Source organism: Elephantulus edwardii, unplaced genomic scaffold (genome assembly GCF_000299155.1).
Source record: "Elephantulus edwardii isolate Elephantulus edwardi_28Jun2011 unplaced genomic scaffold, EleEdw1.0 scaffold00146, whole genome shotgun sequence".
Lineage (NCBI taxonomy): Eukaryota > Metazoa > Chordata > Mammalia > Macroscelidea > Macroscelididae > Elephantulus > Elephantulus edwardii.
Window position 1 is genome coordinate 4,436,920 of NW_006399896.1, and position 16,617 is coordinate 4,453,536.

Below are 16,617 nucleotides of genomic sequence, written 5' to 3' on the forward strand. Positions count from 1 at the left end.
ATACATCTTTCTACTAATTTCAACATAAATCTTACTGCTTTGTTGAGTCCAAAATCTGATGTGATAGCATTAAAGACCACACAAAATTATATTGAGGAGGCCAAAAGTTTATCATTCAGATTGATAACAGAATACAGTCAAGATAGTTCCAAAACTGTGCACACAGACAACTTAGCCTCAAGCCTCATGGCTTCAAGCCAGTGTTCCCAAGTTCTCAGTCCTGCCAATATTGTCTACTCCCAATTGTCCAACAAAGTTTTCAATCCTGCCAATATTTGATCTCTCCCTAAGGTCCCATCTCACATCAGGTCTCCAGTTTAGCTATAGATGTTGCTGTTTTAGGTGTAGCCGGAGCAAGAAGGGAATACTGCATTGTCTTGCTTTTTGTTTAATGGCACCAGAAGATCTGCCTCTGTGGCTAGATCTGTCCAATTTATGGACAAGACTAGCCAATCCCCTTGTGGAATGGTAGATAGCCAATTCCCTTGTGGATAGGCTGACATATCCAATTCACTTATTCCCACCCATCAATGTAGCAAAGTCAAATAGGAGTTTGGAAAAATCATATTGAAAGATAAACTCCAATAGCAACTCTCTAATAGTTAATGATCTTAAGAATCTCTCTCTCTCTCCCCTCCTTCCAAATGTCTTCTTTGGAGAAGTGTTTTGTTTCTCTATGTGTGTGTTTTGTTTCTGTTTGTTTTGGAGGGTTTTTCCCAGTATCTTTTATCTAGAGAATGTTATGATGCATAAAATAAGTCAGTCACAAAAAACAAAGTATTCTATAACACCACTATTATGAAAAGCTAAGAAAGATTTACACAGAGAATCATTTTAGTATGGTTGCTAGGGATGGGGGGGGAGAATGAGTGGATTAAAAACCAATGAACAAATATTAAGCACTTATTAAAATGAGTAAAATTAAAGAGAATGTGTAATAAATGGATGGTAAATCCATTTCTGCATCACAGAGACCCCCCCTCCATTCATTTCTGAGCCTGCAAAATCCAATGAGAATGCAGAATATTATAGCCTGAATGGGAAAGTGTAATGTTCCACGAACTAGGCTGGGATCTGAGGAGGAATGTGACATTAGGATTGGAGAAAGATTCATCAACAACGCCCTGCTTCATACAGATTTCACAGCCTTGCTTGCTGAAACTGAGGAGGACCTGAAGCAGTTGCTGTACAATGTCAAGGACTGCAGCCTTCAATATGGATTGAAGCTCAACATCAAGAAAGTAGATTTGCACCACTGGGCCGACTGGCAGCACCATGATAGGCAGTGAAGAGGTTGCGATTGTTAACAGCTTTAGTTGGTTTGGCTCCACAATCAGCACTCTTGGTACCAGCAGCCAGGAAACCAAAAGACAAATTGCACTGAGAAAGCATGCTGTGAGGGATAGCTCTAGAATACTGAAAAGCAATGATGTCAGTCTGGAAACTAAGGTGTGCATGCTCCAGGTCATGGTCTTCGCAATTACTTATCCTGTTTCAGAATGCTGGACAATGACAAGGATGACAGAAGAATAATTGATGTCTTTAAGGCATGGTGTTGGAGAAGAAAATTGAATATACTATTGACTGATAGAAGAACAAACAAGGTTTGTCCAGGAGAAGGTGCAGTGAGGCTCCTCCTTGGAGGCAAGGATTTTGACGTTCCCTCTGACACACTTTGGGCATGTTGCAAAGAGGGACCAGTCCCTGGAGAGGGACACCATGTTTTCGGGGGGTGGAAGGTGCAAAAGACACGGACCCTCAATGAAATGGATTGATTCAGTGACTGGTGTGTCAGAGACAATAAAGTTGGCACAGGACAGAGCAGGGCTCAGAACTGTTGTACATAGGGTCGCTATGTGTCACAGGAAACTCGACAGCACCTAACAACAACAACTTTAATCCAGTAAAATTTTTAAATGACACTTAGAGAAAAAAGTATTCAAGTATTCTTCCTACCTAACACAGGCAATAAAATGGCAAACCAAAAGGAATCCAAACCCACGGCTGTGGAACACTCTCAGGTCTCCAGGACTGTAAACCTTCATGGAAGGAGACTGGCCACATTTCCCCTGCAAAGTGACTGGTATATCTGAACCACTGGCTTTAAAAATTTTTTTTTTAATTTTAATTGTGATTTTAACAAAAGTTTACAGAAAAGTTAGATTTTCATTCATTCATTGTACATTTTTAACCCCTACCCCTCCTTGGTTCACTTTAAAAAATATTCATTCATTGCTGTACAATTACCTCCCTTCCTCAAGTCGTCTTTGCAATGTACTTCTTATTCTGGGCTGTTCAGTTAGCAGGTTAACAGGGCAATACATAATGCACCGAATCACTGCATCTGGTAAATGAAAACAGAACTGGAAAATGGTAAAACTTCAAACACATCTAAGGAGCAAGGAGAGCAAAGGCAAACAACCTCCAACCAAAATAAATAATTCCACAGTTCTTCCCCATAACTGAGTTGGATCCGACATAAAATACATATATCACATCTCTGATATATAGCCTATGCTTCATGGCTCTAGACTTTGTTACTTTACCTTAACTCATCAGATAGTGTAGCCATGATGCCATGAGGTTCGTTAAAGGGAAAGATGGCCAAAATATGAGGAAGAGCCAGTCTTTGGAGAATTGCATGATGCTGGGGAAAGTGGAGGGTCAGCAAAGAAGACTCTCAATGAGACGGATTGACATAGTGACTATAATGATGGGCCCTAGTGTGGCAGAGATGAAGAATATAATGGCACAGGATAGGGCAGGGTTCTGATCTGATGTTCTTTGGGTCACTGAGTTGTACTTGACTCACAGGCACCTAATAACAAAAACAACAACTCCTTTTAGTTGCATACATGAAATTAAGATGCCAAGAATATATAAAATATAGGTGACAAATTATATAAAATTGGCTTTTATACTTTGGTCAAATATATAATTTTATGCAACTTCAATTGGCATGATGGTAGTACAAATGATAGAAGAAAGCTTAATTGTCTCTAAAGTTTCACTATTTAACAAATATGACATTTATAAGCATTGTTTATTTATTTAATTTGTGGAAACTACTTATAAACTCTACGGCACTTAACAACAACAATGTGAGAACTCAGTTGACCTAGTGGACAGAAAGTGAGGCTACCAAGATAAAGATAGGTGATTTTAATCTGCAGCCCTCAGCCCTGGTTTTAATAGTTTTTGGTCAAACATTCTTCTAAGTGGCATAGCACTGGTATGTCCATTTGCTGTACAGAGGTAACTCGTAGTTGCTGTGATGCTAAATACTGTGACACTGATGTGTCAAATGCGGTAATGGTAACCCATGATGGACAGTGTTTGGTGGAGCCCCCAAATTAAAACAAGTTTGGAAGCAGGAGTGGCATACACTTCCGAGATAGCTTGCCTCCGGAAACTCTATAAACTTGGAAAAACTATGAAAGTTAGAAAAGTGTTCAGGTCTTTCATTCATAGGGTCACTATGGGTTATCAATGACTCAACAGCACTTACAACAACAACAACTTAAAATCAAAAGGCAGCTTGTTTACTGGATGTGTGAATTTTATGTGTTTAAGTGAATCAGACACATTATATTTTGTAAACAGAAATATTAAAGAAATATAAATTAATTAGGTTTGTAGACATAACTAATTGTGTAGGAGAAATCAATCTTAAAAGATATTCCTTTATGGAACACTATGGAGCTCTGGTGGTTCAGTGACAAGGAGTTTTGCTGTTAACCCAAAGGCACACAGTTCAAGTTCACTAGCTGCTTCACTGGAGAACAATAGACAACCTCTTCCCATGCCATTAACTGCCTCCAAAAAGCTACGGGTCAGTTCTAATTCAATGGTATATAACAACAACAACAACACTAAAATTTGTGGATGAATTTATACAAAGAATAGCAAATTTTAGAAGTTTATTTTGGTGGCTTAAGAAAAAGTTGTTTTTTCTTATTTGCCACTTTAATTTCTTTTAAAAGTGTGTTTACTTTAAAGCAGAGTAACTATAAATCTGTAGTCTTTTCTACACACAAACACACACAAGAAGACACATAACATTATCTTGTATGTCAAAGCTGGCTTCAGTTCTGGCCTGGTTCCTTCCCTTGAGAGACTTTCATCAAACTTCTAGCCTAGATTGTTGTTGCTCAGAGGCAATCAATAACCTATGTTATGTAGATGATACAACGTTGCTTGATAAAACTGAGGAGGACCTGAAGCACTTGCTGTACAAGATCAAAGACTATAGTCTTCAATATGGATTGCAGCTCAACATCAAGAAGACAAAGATTCTCACCACCGACCCAAGTGGCAGCAGCATGATGGAGAAGAGATGGAGGTTGTTGACAATTACAGCTTGCTTGTCTCCAAAATAAACACTGCTGACACGAGCAGCCAGGAAATTAAAAGACTAATTGCGCTGGGAAAATCTGCTGTCAAGGACCTCTCCAGAGTATTGAGAAGCAATGATATCAGTCTAGAGACTTAGGTGTGCCCGATAGAGTCCATGGTCTTCACAATTACTTACTATGCATCAGAGAACTTGATAATGACTAAGGATGGCAGAAGAAATTGTATTCAAACTTTGTATGTAAATCATATAATTTAAAAGAAAAATAAACAAAGCAAAAAAAATTGATGCCTTTGAGTTGTGGTGCTGGAGAACAGTCTGGAACATACATACTATGGACTGCCAAAAAAAGAAATGTCTGTCTTGAAGAGTGTTAAACCAAGTTTCTCCTTGGAGGCAAGAATTTTAAAGCTTTGTCTCTCATTATTTTCATCATGTGCCAGGATGGACTGGTTCTTGGTCAAGGATATCATGCTCAGAAGGGTGGAGGGACAGTGCAGGAGAGGAAGACCCCGGATAAGTTGGAGCGATACAGTAAATGGGACATTGGGGGTAGGTGTGTCAGAGTCTGTTAAACTGGCTCAGGACAGGACAGGGTTCAGAGTTGTTGTACATATGGTCACTATGAATTGTAGGCAACTTGACAGCCCATAGCAACAACAACAACAGTGTAAACTGTCTAAGAAAACTCACAATAAGATGGCTTAACAACAGATTTGCACATATCAACAACCATGAAGATATTTCAGGAAGAGGCTTGACTCAATTGCAGCTAACAATAACAACAATAAAATGGTTAGGTGATTTTTTAAAAAGTAATATCAAGGGCGTGGCAGCATTATTCACAATAGCAAGACAATGGAAACAGCCCAAATGCCCAACAACAAACAAATGGATTGAGAAATGTAGGTACATTCACACAATGGAATACTATACAGCACTGTTACCACTGGACCAATTGGCAGCATCAGTATGGATGATGAAGAGATGGAGATAGTTAACAATTTTAGTTTGCTTGGCTCCACAGTCAACGCTATTGGTACCACCTGCCAGGAAATCAAGAGACAAATTGCACTGGGAAAGTCAGCTGCCAGGGACCTCTCAAGAGTACTGAAGAACAATAGCATCAGGCTGGAAATGAAGGTGCACCTGATACAGGCTATAGTCTTTGCAATTACATGCTATACATCAGAGTTGGACAGTGAATAGGGATAACAGAAAGAGAATTGATGCCTTTGAGCTGTGGTTCTGGAGAAGAGTGTTGAATGTACCATGGGCTGCTAGGAGAACAAACAAGGTCATCCTCGAGAGGGTGAAGCTGGACTTCTCCTTGGAGTCAAGGATTCTGAAGCTTCCTCTGACATACTTTGGGCATGTTGCAAGGAGGGACCAGTGCTTGGAGAGGGACATCATGTTTGGGAGAGTGGAGGGATGGTGCAGGAGAGGAAGATCCTCGATGAGATGGATTGATTCTGTGATTGGGGTGGTGGGAGTGAGTGTGTTGGAGATGGTGAGGTTGTCACAGGATAGAGCAGGGTTTAGGGTTCCTGTATGGATGGTCACTATGAGTTGCAAGCTTCTCGACAGCACATAACAACAACAACCTATAAGATGGGAGATTTTAGAGGGCATTATGTTTAATAAAATAACTCAGTCTCATAAGAACAAATGGTACATAAGACTATTACTATAAAAATGGAAGGCTAACTGAGCAAGATGTACATAAATGTTCAAAAGGGGAACAGGAAAGGGAAAAAGAAGGGGGGAAAGGCAAAGTAGGGAAATCATAAGGATATTAGAGGTTAGTGAGAAGAAGGAGGAGTGAAGGAACAGGAAAGATTCAATAGGACCTTGAAAATACACTTAAATAATAAGCATAGGTTAACAGTAATTAATTATATAAAACACAATGTATATGAACAGTTGAATAAAATACCGTGTACATGAACAAACACAATGTAAATGATGGGTTGTATAAAACATGACATTCATGCATGAAACACATGTGTATGGATTATTGTATGCAGATCAATAAAAATATTAGGAAGGAAAAAATCAGGGGCATGAGACCTTCATATAACATGCTATTCATCATGGCACATTGTTTGGATGCTGATTTCTTCTGGTTTGTATTGCTGATCCTGGAGTCAAGTTATCATCCATCATGTAAGCTAAGCCAGTTATGCAAAATACATTGTTTATAATTAGGCATGAGAGACATGATGCTGATCTGAATTTGTGTGATGTTGAATATGATCTTCTGAAGTTCTGTTATACTTCAAAATGTTTTAGATTTGTATAAGCAAACTCTTAGTAAAATATTGGGGTCAAAAGGAAACTTATAATTATTTGAAATGTCTGTTTGTAGAAAATACAAGTATCAAATTCCTCAAAGAGTATCATTCAATCTTTGTTTCAATAGACTCAGTGATTATTTTCCCCTCCAGGAACTTTATGAAATCTGATAGGCAGCATTAGCTGTCATTTTATAATTTCCTTTGTCTGGAGCTTGTTCTGGGGAATTCCAGAGCAAACTCTTCTTTCATAGAGTTGTTCTATCCTAATTATCTCCTTTTGAGTCCAAACAACTAAAGATACAATCATATATTTCATGTGTACCCTTACTGACTCCATGCATCTCTGTAGCTTGGAAGTAATAATGGCTCCATATTTTACTTGCTCTTCAAGTACATTTGCCAAGAGAAAGGACCACCATCTCTTCTGCCCTTTTCCTTTTACAATATATAATAAGCAATCATTTCATTCCACTCTCCACATATAAATGCCAACACAGTTTAGTACCTTCAGGCTTCCAAATATTCTTTGTCTCCCAGTTTCTCTCGAGAAGTACCCTAATGCCTTACCTTCTCTCTCTCTCTCTACCCCCAAATAGCAGTTCTCAGATGACAGTCTACAAAACCCTATGAGGCAGTTGTACTCTCTCACACAATGGAACTCTGGACCAGAATCAATTCATGAGTAAACAGCAAAAACTCACTCATTTATTCTTATTTCCTCTAGAACTTGACTTTACCAATTAAACTTTCTCTAGGATTGTTAGTTTCTCATTTCAATGCTCACTATTTTCCCTTATCTAAATAAACACCTACCATCCTAAAAGATTGAAGCTCAACATCAAGAAAACAAAGAATCTCACCACTAGGCCAATTGACAGCGTCATGATGGGTGGTGAAAAGATTGAGATTGTCAACAGCTTCAGTTTGCTTGGCTCTACCTACAATCAACACTCTTGGTACCAGCAGACATGAAGTCAGCTGTCAGAGAGAGATCTTTCCAATGTACTGAAAAGCAATGATGTCAGTCTGGAGACTAAAGTGCTCCTGATACTGGCCATGGACTTTTTAGCAATTATTTGCTAAGCATCAGAAATCTGGACAATGACTAGGGATGATAGAAAGAGAATTGATGCCCTTGAGCTGTGGTGCTGGACAAGAGTATTGAATATACCACGACTGCAAGGAGAACAAATAAGTTTGTCTTGGAGAAGGTGAAGCCAGGCTGCTCCTGCAGGCAAGGATTCTGAAGTTTCATCTGACATACTTTGGACATGTTGAAAGGTGGGATCAGTCCTTGGAGAGGGACGTCATGCTTGGGAGTGTGGAGGGACAGCACAAGATAGGAAGACCCTCAATGAGATGGATTGATTCAGTGACTGGGGTAATGGGGATAGGTGTGTCAGAGACAGTAAGATTGGCACAGGATAGAGCAGAGTTTAGGACTGTTGCACATAGGGTCGTGATGAGTCACAGGTGACTTGATGGAACATAACAACAGCATCCTAAAAGAGGAGAAATCTCATGGCTTGGTGGGGAAAAAAGATTGTGCTGCCAACCCCAAAGCAGGCAGTTTGAATCCACCAGCTGCTCCATGGAAAAAAGATGGACAATCTCCTACCTACAATTTACAACCTCCAAAAACCCACTGGAGATGAAATTATGAGTTAGTTCCAACCCAAAGCAATGAGATGCTTGTGTTTGTCTTAAAAGAACCAAAACATAAACTTTTCTATTTTGTAACAGTCTTTGAGAATGATATTTTCTCTAGTTATTCTTTTTTGTTCCTAAGCCTGGTAGGTAGTTTTGACCCTGAGTTCTATTCTTTTTTCCTTTGTTAGCACTTTCTCACTTGTAAAATGTATCCATTCATAAAACTCCACAGAGCTGAAACTTTTATTTATGCAGATAAATGCCAAATACTTAGTTTTTGCCTAACTCTCAGTCCAAGATCTAAACCTGTATATCTTGTCACAAATATATCTCAAGCTGGACAAAGAATAATAATGACAGAAGAACACGTGATGCAGTGTTAGAGAAGAGTACTGAATATCCCAAGTATTTCCAAAAGAACAAACATTTATTCTGTGTTACAGGAAGTAAAACCAGATTGCTCCTTAGAGGCAATTATGATAAGGTGTCCTACAGGGAGCTTTGGGCATGTTGTCAGAAGAAGATAGCCTTTGGAAAATGATGTTATGCTAAATTAAGAGTGACACAGTGAATAACTATGTAACTATGGCCTTGAGCATGAAACTGTGCCGGATAGAGAAAGGTTCAGATCTGTTATTCATAGGGTTGGTGTGATGCATAGTTGACTCAATGATAACTAATAACAACAGTTCAATCTTTTAGATCAGTGTTGTGATGAGTAGAAAAGGGAATGGGAGCATGGGAGACATGTCTGACCTTGTGGGAATTGTGTTTGTGTTGTTGATGCTGTTGACAGGGACAGTTCTCCTGCCATATCTTAAAAGGTCTTAGTTAATACAAGCAGTTTGTGACCAGCTATTAACACAACTGTTAGTAAATCAAACTTGCCCAGAAACTCTGTGGAAGACATAATGAATTCTTCCCAAAAACATTACAGCCAAGAAAACTCTTTGGTAAAGTTCTACTCTACAACACGTGAAGTCACTACAAGTCAAGGACTAACTCAATGACAGCTAACAATGGCACAGTGTATCTTTCTATGGATGTCTCACCAACAACTGTGGAGTTTATTATTCAGAATAGCCTTCCTAGCCATTGAACTTGACTTTGCTTCTTGGATGGGCAGGAACATACAAATTGGGTGTGTCCACAAGGGGGTTAGCTAGTTTCTCCATTAAATTGAGTGGACTCAGCAGCAGAAATCTTCCCCACCATTAAAGAAGTAAAAGAATGCAACTCGTCCTTTCAAGATCACAGCAACAGCCATCACAGCTGAAGAAAATGACTAGAGAGACAACATGTGATGGGGCTACCTTGGAACTGCCACCCCACAGGCATAACCAGAGCTAAACTAAAAGCCTTTGCCTAGGTTTGTTGGACAACTTGGGGAGAAGTGCATGGAGAAGCCACTACTGGCAGGGCTGAGAAATTTGTAACACTGGCCTTAAGCCACAAGTCTCAAGGTTGAGGTGCCTGAAAGCACATTTCAGAAGTTGTCCTGACTAAATTCTGCTATTTACCTGAACTATAACCTTTCAACTGCATTATATGATTCTGTATGGTCTGTGAGCTGTACTATCAGATTTTGGACTCAATAAATATTTGGATCAGTGTTGGGATGAGTAGATTGAGATACAGGGGCATGGGAGACATGTCTGACCTCGTGGAAATTGGTTCTTGGTCCTGTTGACAGGGACAGTTCTCCTTTGTGAATTTACTAAAGTTCAGATATGGCTGTTCCGATCCGGCCTTTGATCTTTTTTTTTCCTTAATGCAACATATGTATTTTTACAGCATATTCTTTACATTTACTTTTTCCCCATTCATTCATTATTGCACATTTTCCTCCCTGCACACTCCTCCCCTCCCAGTTCGTTTTTCTCTTTGAAAAGAAAAAAAAATTCACTGTAATACAATCCACCACCCCCAAGTTCTTGGTTTTTTTATAACAGTTCACCAAGATCTCTAACACTAAAGTAAAATTCACAACACACCCATCAAAGCTTCCTCAGTTACTCAGGTTTAGTAACCTGAAGTCTTAGAGAAACCTTGGACCTAACTGATGTGTTTAATTTTTTACATGAAAAATGGTAAAGGTTTAAAATTACCTTTCCCCTTCTTTTTTACATTGTTTCAGATTATCATGTTTCTTCTGACTGCCTTATAGCAATAACATTATAATTTGTTTCCTACCTATAATTCTTGCCAATCAATCCTTTTCAACCCTAAAGAACTGAAATTTTGCCCTAGATCTGATAGTTGTTTGTGTGAGTGTGTATATTGGCACTGGGACTAGACCTCAGAGCTCAGACATGGGTAAAACTTCTTCTTTTAAGGTACTATTGAGAAAGATACTACCGGGGGGGGGGGGGGGGAAGGATACGGCATAGCAGGTTCCAAGACATAGAGTAAACACAGACATTCGTAAAACTAAGTACTTCATTATGGTTTTCAAAAAACCAAGATGGACAAAGGGACAGAGTGCAAAAGAACGAAGAATGGGTGAGACTGTATGAGAATACAAAATCAAGACCACAAAGCATGGGATAACATGTGATAAATGAGCTTTTAGCAGAAAATAGAACAAAGTCAGGTCAGTGACTCAGAAAAACTGTTTAATCAGAGTTCCAGTGTGTGGTCTAAATCATTAGCAAGCTTCCTGTTGGTGGCCTAATGGCAAGAAGCTGTGCTGCAAACCTGAAGCCCCGCTGTTCGAATCCACCAGATGTTCCACTGGAGAAGGAGGCACAACCTCTTCCTATAAAAGTCAGATCCAACGCGATGATACACACACACACACAAAATAAGAAAATAAAAATAATTTTTTAAAAAAGCTTGACAGTTCAAATCCACTAAGAGGCATCTGGGGGAAAAAACTGATGATCTACTTCCAAAAAGGTCCAGCCACTGAAAATTCTGCGGAGCAATTCTACTCAGGCATACGTTAGAATTTACACTATGGCAACCGGTTTATTTAGTCAAACGTACGTAGAACAGGTTAAGAGACAAAGTTGAAAGCAGAACTTGTTAGCTGATGATCTTCACTGAGAGGGATATACTTAGGAGGAGAAAAAAGAAAGTGTACAGTTTATGCTGACCTTTTTTTTTTAGTTATTTAGCAAGTGAACTGAAGAAATTAACGATCTCAAGAACAGAAAAATGTATCTAACAGACTGAAACTTTCAAATCACAGGCAAAGTATACTATCTATTTTAGTTAGGAATGATTTCGGAATTTTCAACTGGTTGGGGGGAATGAAAAATAATACTTTATCACACATGAAAATGAGGTTAAATTCAAATTTCAGTGTCCATAAATAAAGATGTATCAGAACATAGCCAAATCCATTCACCTACGTATTGTCCATGGCTGCTTTTGTACTGCAACTACAGAATTTAATAGCTCAACAGAGTTGAATGGCACACATAGCTTCACATAATTGCTGTAGGTCCTTTGCTTGAAAAGTGTATCAACTCTTTTAAATGATGGATGAGACATTACGTTTTCTCTATTTGGTAACGTGGAAGAAGTGGAGTAAACTAGTTACGGAACAGAGATCCCTGTGAAGCCTAAGAAAAGGTGTTGTGAAAGAACAGGAACATTAAAGAACTGAAAGGAGAGCACGTATAGGCAGAGAACTAGTTGTGGAAGGAGTGGGTTCTTTGTTTTAAGTGGTACCTAAAAATTATACAGGAAGTCTACTTTACTTCCCATTTCTAATACCATGACTCTAAGGCTAGAAAAGTATGTGCCTCTGTCAAATATAAAACCCTATTTATTGTTTGTAGCTTAGAAAAGTAACTACAAATATGATGTTTTTACTTTATAAGCCTCCTATTCTTTCTTTTGTTGTGGATATTAAAATATTAATATCAAAATCAACAGCCTTGAACTACTGAAAATGTTTGAATTAATTTAAAAATATTTCAGTTCATCAGTTTTCTAGGGTGTCTCTTACATAATACCAGGATATAAAATCTTCATTAAAAAAATTAGAGAATGAAGATTTTTGAGATTTTTGAGTGGCACAGATTGTCTGCAGTCTTCTGTTAACCAAAAGGTAGCTAGTTTAAATCAACCTACTTTCCAACAGCACCTTGGAAGAAACAGGCCTGGTGATATACTAACTCGAAGATTACAGCCAAGAAGACTTGGAAGCAGATCTTCTCTGTAACATGTGAGATCTCTTAAGTCACAAAACAACAAACATAATAGAATGAGTCTCTAGGATATTGTTTACAATGGTCACATAGAACTCATATCTTACAAATTTGCTAAATGTCTTTCCAAAGGCTAAAAATAAAATATCTACATTTAGTCTTCTCTTTAATCCTTATTTTAGTGCACAGAAATGGGATTCTTGCTTTAGAATCACCTTACTGACAGAAAATTTAGTTCTCTTTCAACTGATCTTCAGAGCAACTAATAGAAAGATCTAGTTGTATCAAAAAAATTAACTTCAGAGATCTCTGTAGCTATAGCCAGTGGAACAAGGAGAACAATACTCCTTCATCCCAAAGCTTTTTAAGATTCAAGCAGAATAGCAGTGTACATTGGCCAGGACTGAATTGATCATATCCACAATGCAATTCTTTGCATAAAAATCAATGCAATTCTTAGCAAAAAAAAAGTCAGTGCAATTCTTTGCATAAAAATCAGCATTGTATCTTGGGCTTGGGGTCAAGGACAAATTGCAGCCTCACACTCATGCCATGGCCAAAGGATGTTACCACACAATTGTCATCAGTAGAACTCACAGCCAACAATTTAGACTCATCATCAGCCAATTGAACTGTCAGACTAAATCATAAAGAATTCAAGAATAATAGAAAGTAGAGTTTCACTACTGAGATTATAAAGACTGTACTTACACATTTTCACTGGAAGCTGGAAAGGAGCAGCAAGTTCCTCCTGAGTGGAAGTCCAAATAAGACACTTCCACGATAGGAATTTTATTCTTTTTTTTTTTTTTTTTTTACCAGATAGACACCTTTATTTCACCCTGATTATGCCATGAATTCATAGGGAATAGGTTCCAGCAGCTCGGGCTCCTTTCCATTTGTTCTCACAAAGTGTGCCTCTCTGGGGGGAGCGGGCTGGCGTTTTAGCTGGACCCAAGTGCCTTTCTCCTTGGCTTCCTTCTTTTTCTGACCATATTCCTTCACTCGTTTCAGGAAGCTGTCTCTGCTCTTAGAGTGCTTAATATGCTCAATGCGCACGTTAATTCTCTTGGCAAGAATTTTACCCTTAACTTGTTTGTTCACAACGATGCCAACAGCATGCTGGGTAACATTGTAGACTCTTCCAGTTTTGCCATGGTAACATTTGTGAGGCATTCCTTTTTGAACAGTGCCCATTCCCTTGATGTCTACAATATCTCCTTTCTTATAGATTCACATGTAAGTGGCCAAAGGAACAACCCCATGTTTTCTAAAAGGCCGAGAGAACATATAGCGGGTGCCCCTCCTCTTTCCCTTTGTGTTCGTCATTTTGGCGGATCACTGCAAGATGGCGGTTCCGGCAGAAAAGAGGAATTTTATTCTATATACTCCATTTGCAAGATCCAGACTTGTTAAAATCACCCTTCATTTTTCAAAACGCAAAAGAAAAAAAAAAAAACACATTTGGAGGAAGAAGAGGTATCTCATCTAATTGCCTTCACAGAAGTCATAAATAAAATAGTCACTCTTAGACTTTAATGCAACTCTGGTTTTAACTGGCCCATTTCTTTGCTCATACCATGCCTTAGTCATCATGGAACAGGACTTGTGGTTATTGAGTATCATTGAAACAACTATAACTCATAGCAACCCTGTGAACAACAAAATTGAACTTTGCCCTATTCTGCTTCATTCACACCCTCTACAATACACTCGAGCTCATAGTTGCAGTCACTGTGTCAATCCATCTTTTTTAAATTATTTTATTATTTTGTGTGTGTGTACCATCAAATCAGATCTGACTGGTACAGGAGGAGATTGCCTCTCCTTCTCCAGCAGAGCATCTGGTGGATTCAAACCGCGTACCTCTGGGATTGCAGTGCAGCTTCTTGCCACTAGGCCACCACAACTCCCTTGCCAATCCATCTTTTTAAAGTTTTCCTCTCTTTCACTGACATTTCCCGGCATAAGACCTTTTAATCCCAAAACTGGCCCCTCCTGAATACATGCGTAAAATATGTGAGACAAAGTTTGATCATCTTTTTCTCTAAGGAGCACTCTAATTGCACTTCCTTCAAATTAGACTTTGAGTATGTTGTCAGGAAGACCCAGTCCTTGGAAAAAGATGTCAGACTGGGAAAGGAAGATCTTTCACCTTTCTTCTCTTTTAATAATGAGAAGAAAACTTTCAATAAGGTGAGTTCACTGTTAAAGACAGCCTCACACATACTCATGAGGGTGGTGTAAGATAGGGGAATGTTCAGCTCTTTTTTAGAGGGTAGCTATCACTCATAGTTGACCCGATATTGGCACATAACAACAACAAAGTAACAACATGGAATAAAGAAGGATTCGCATAAAATGGGAATTCTAAAGTAAATAAACTGGAAAAGAGAATATCACATCACATAGAAGTTAAGATTTTTAGAAGTGTTATTGGAAACGACATGAGAATATTAACAAGATAGACAGCGACTGAATGGTGAAACAAGACTGGACATTAGTGACTACATCAGAGAGATAATTAGTAATATCATCCTCTGGACTCGTAATCAAAGAAAGTAGGATTTTTTAAGCAAAGGAAGAAGAAATTACCTGAATCTACTAAGATGGAACTAGGAAGACATACACCTTCATCCCATCCCCAGGTCCTGTGGGTCAAGAATCTAGTGGAGAATCAAGAATCAAGATGGTGGAGATGGGGGCAGTGGAAGAGGCACTTTATAAGGGTTCCATGGGACATGGTTTCAGTTAGAGGAAGATGAAAAAGGATAGATTGAAAGATAATTGATAAGCATCACTGCCCTTCAAAGGGTACACAGGAGGGAGAATGCTTGAACAGCAAGATGATCGATGAGTCTGGAGATGTATAGACTCAAACAAGCATAAGTGTCCATTCAAGTCCTTGACCCTGGATGCACAGCCTTCTTCTTAAGTTTATGTCAGAGGTAAACAAGGATGTGATGCATGACAAATTTAGTCCTGAGGTCTTCTTTTTTTTTTTTTAATTATTTCCATCCACAAAACCATCTCTTTGCTATTTCTCCTGAGGGAGTTTTTTCTAGAAAGATAACTTATCAAAAGTTACCGTTTTCTGTGGGGGTTTTCATATGGACCCATTAGCTTGTTCTGATCAGAACCTAGAATAGCAAGGGGTTGTGAGTATGGGGTTCAGATTCATTGCCATTTTCTGTCCCTCTTTGGTGGTCCAGTTGATTTGAGAAATAAGGATGCAGTTTTAAAGGGTTCTGAAGTATAATTGAGTTAAACTCCTTGGCTTAATTCTAAGTTCTGTAATTTATGGTGAGGACATAAGCAAGTTACTTGACTTCTTGGTTTCACGCCTCTATAAATTCGAGATGACATCAGTACCTCCTTCATTGTGGTAATGAAGCAATGTGATAAATGAAAAAAAAAATACTTAAATGATAGACGCTGCAAACCTTGGACTGAATTGCTTCAAATTAGGAGCTCTGGTGGTGTAGCTCATAGAAGATTTTGCTGCTGAACCAAAAACTTAGTGCTCACAACAGTTTGAATTCAATGAGATCTACAGGGAGAAGGATGTACAGTCTCCTTCCATTACGATTTGCAGGCTTAGAAATTCAAAAGAGTCACTTGGAGTTGAAATATTATCTACGATAGTGAATTTTGTTACTAATAAATAATTTTACAGACAAAGTGTCTAAAAACCAGGAAGGCTAGATATTTGAATGGGATGGACCAAGTGAAGGCAAAAGAATATATACAGAGTTGAGAGGAATGTACTATTTTATTCTACAAAGCTTAGTGAGATGGGATAAACTGAAACGGCTTCTGCGTTATTTATTGGTGGAGTAAGATGGTAGTACATGGATGCTGATTTATTTGTAAATAAAGCTGTACACATTGACAAAAATTTATGTAAACGCATAGTTGTACAATTACTTAACATAATTTTAGATGCAAGAATTCTTGTATATTGCATAAGCATCACAAGCACATGCTCACATACACACAAATGCATGTGTACACATGCTCACCCGTGTGTCAGCCATCCTGAGCTATTTGTTGTTCCCTAGGAACTGAAGAACAAATTCAAACCTCGAGTTGCTATAATCAAGCATGCTTTTGTCAGAATGTTAAATGATCCAGGAAGTATTAAAAGAAGATGGAA

General features: G+C 38.5%; 1 pseudogene; it reads right to left on the reverse strand.

The window, feature by feature from the left end:
* Positions 1-13,307: 13,307 nt before the first annotated feature.
* Positions 13,308-13,790, reverse strand: LOC102843577 (annotated as a pseudogene).
* Positions 13,791-16,617: the final 2,827 nt, after the last annotated feature.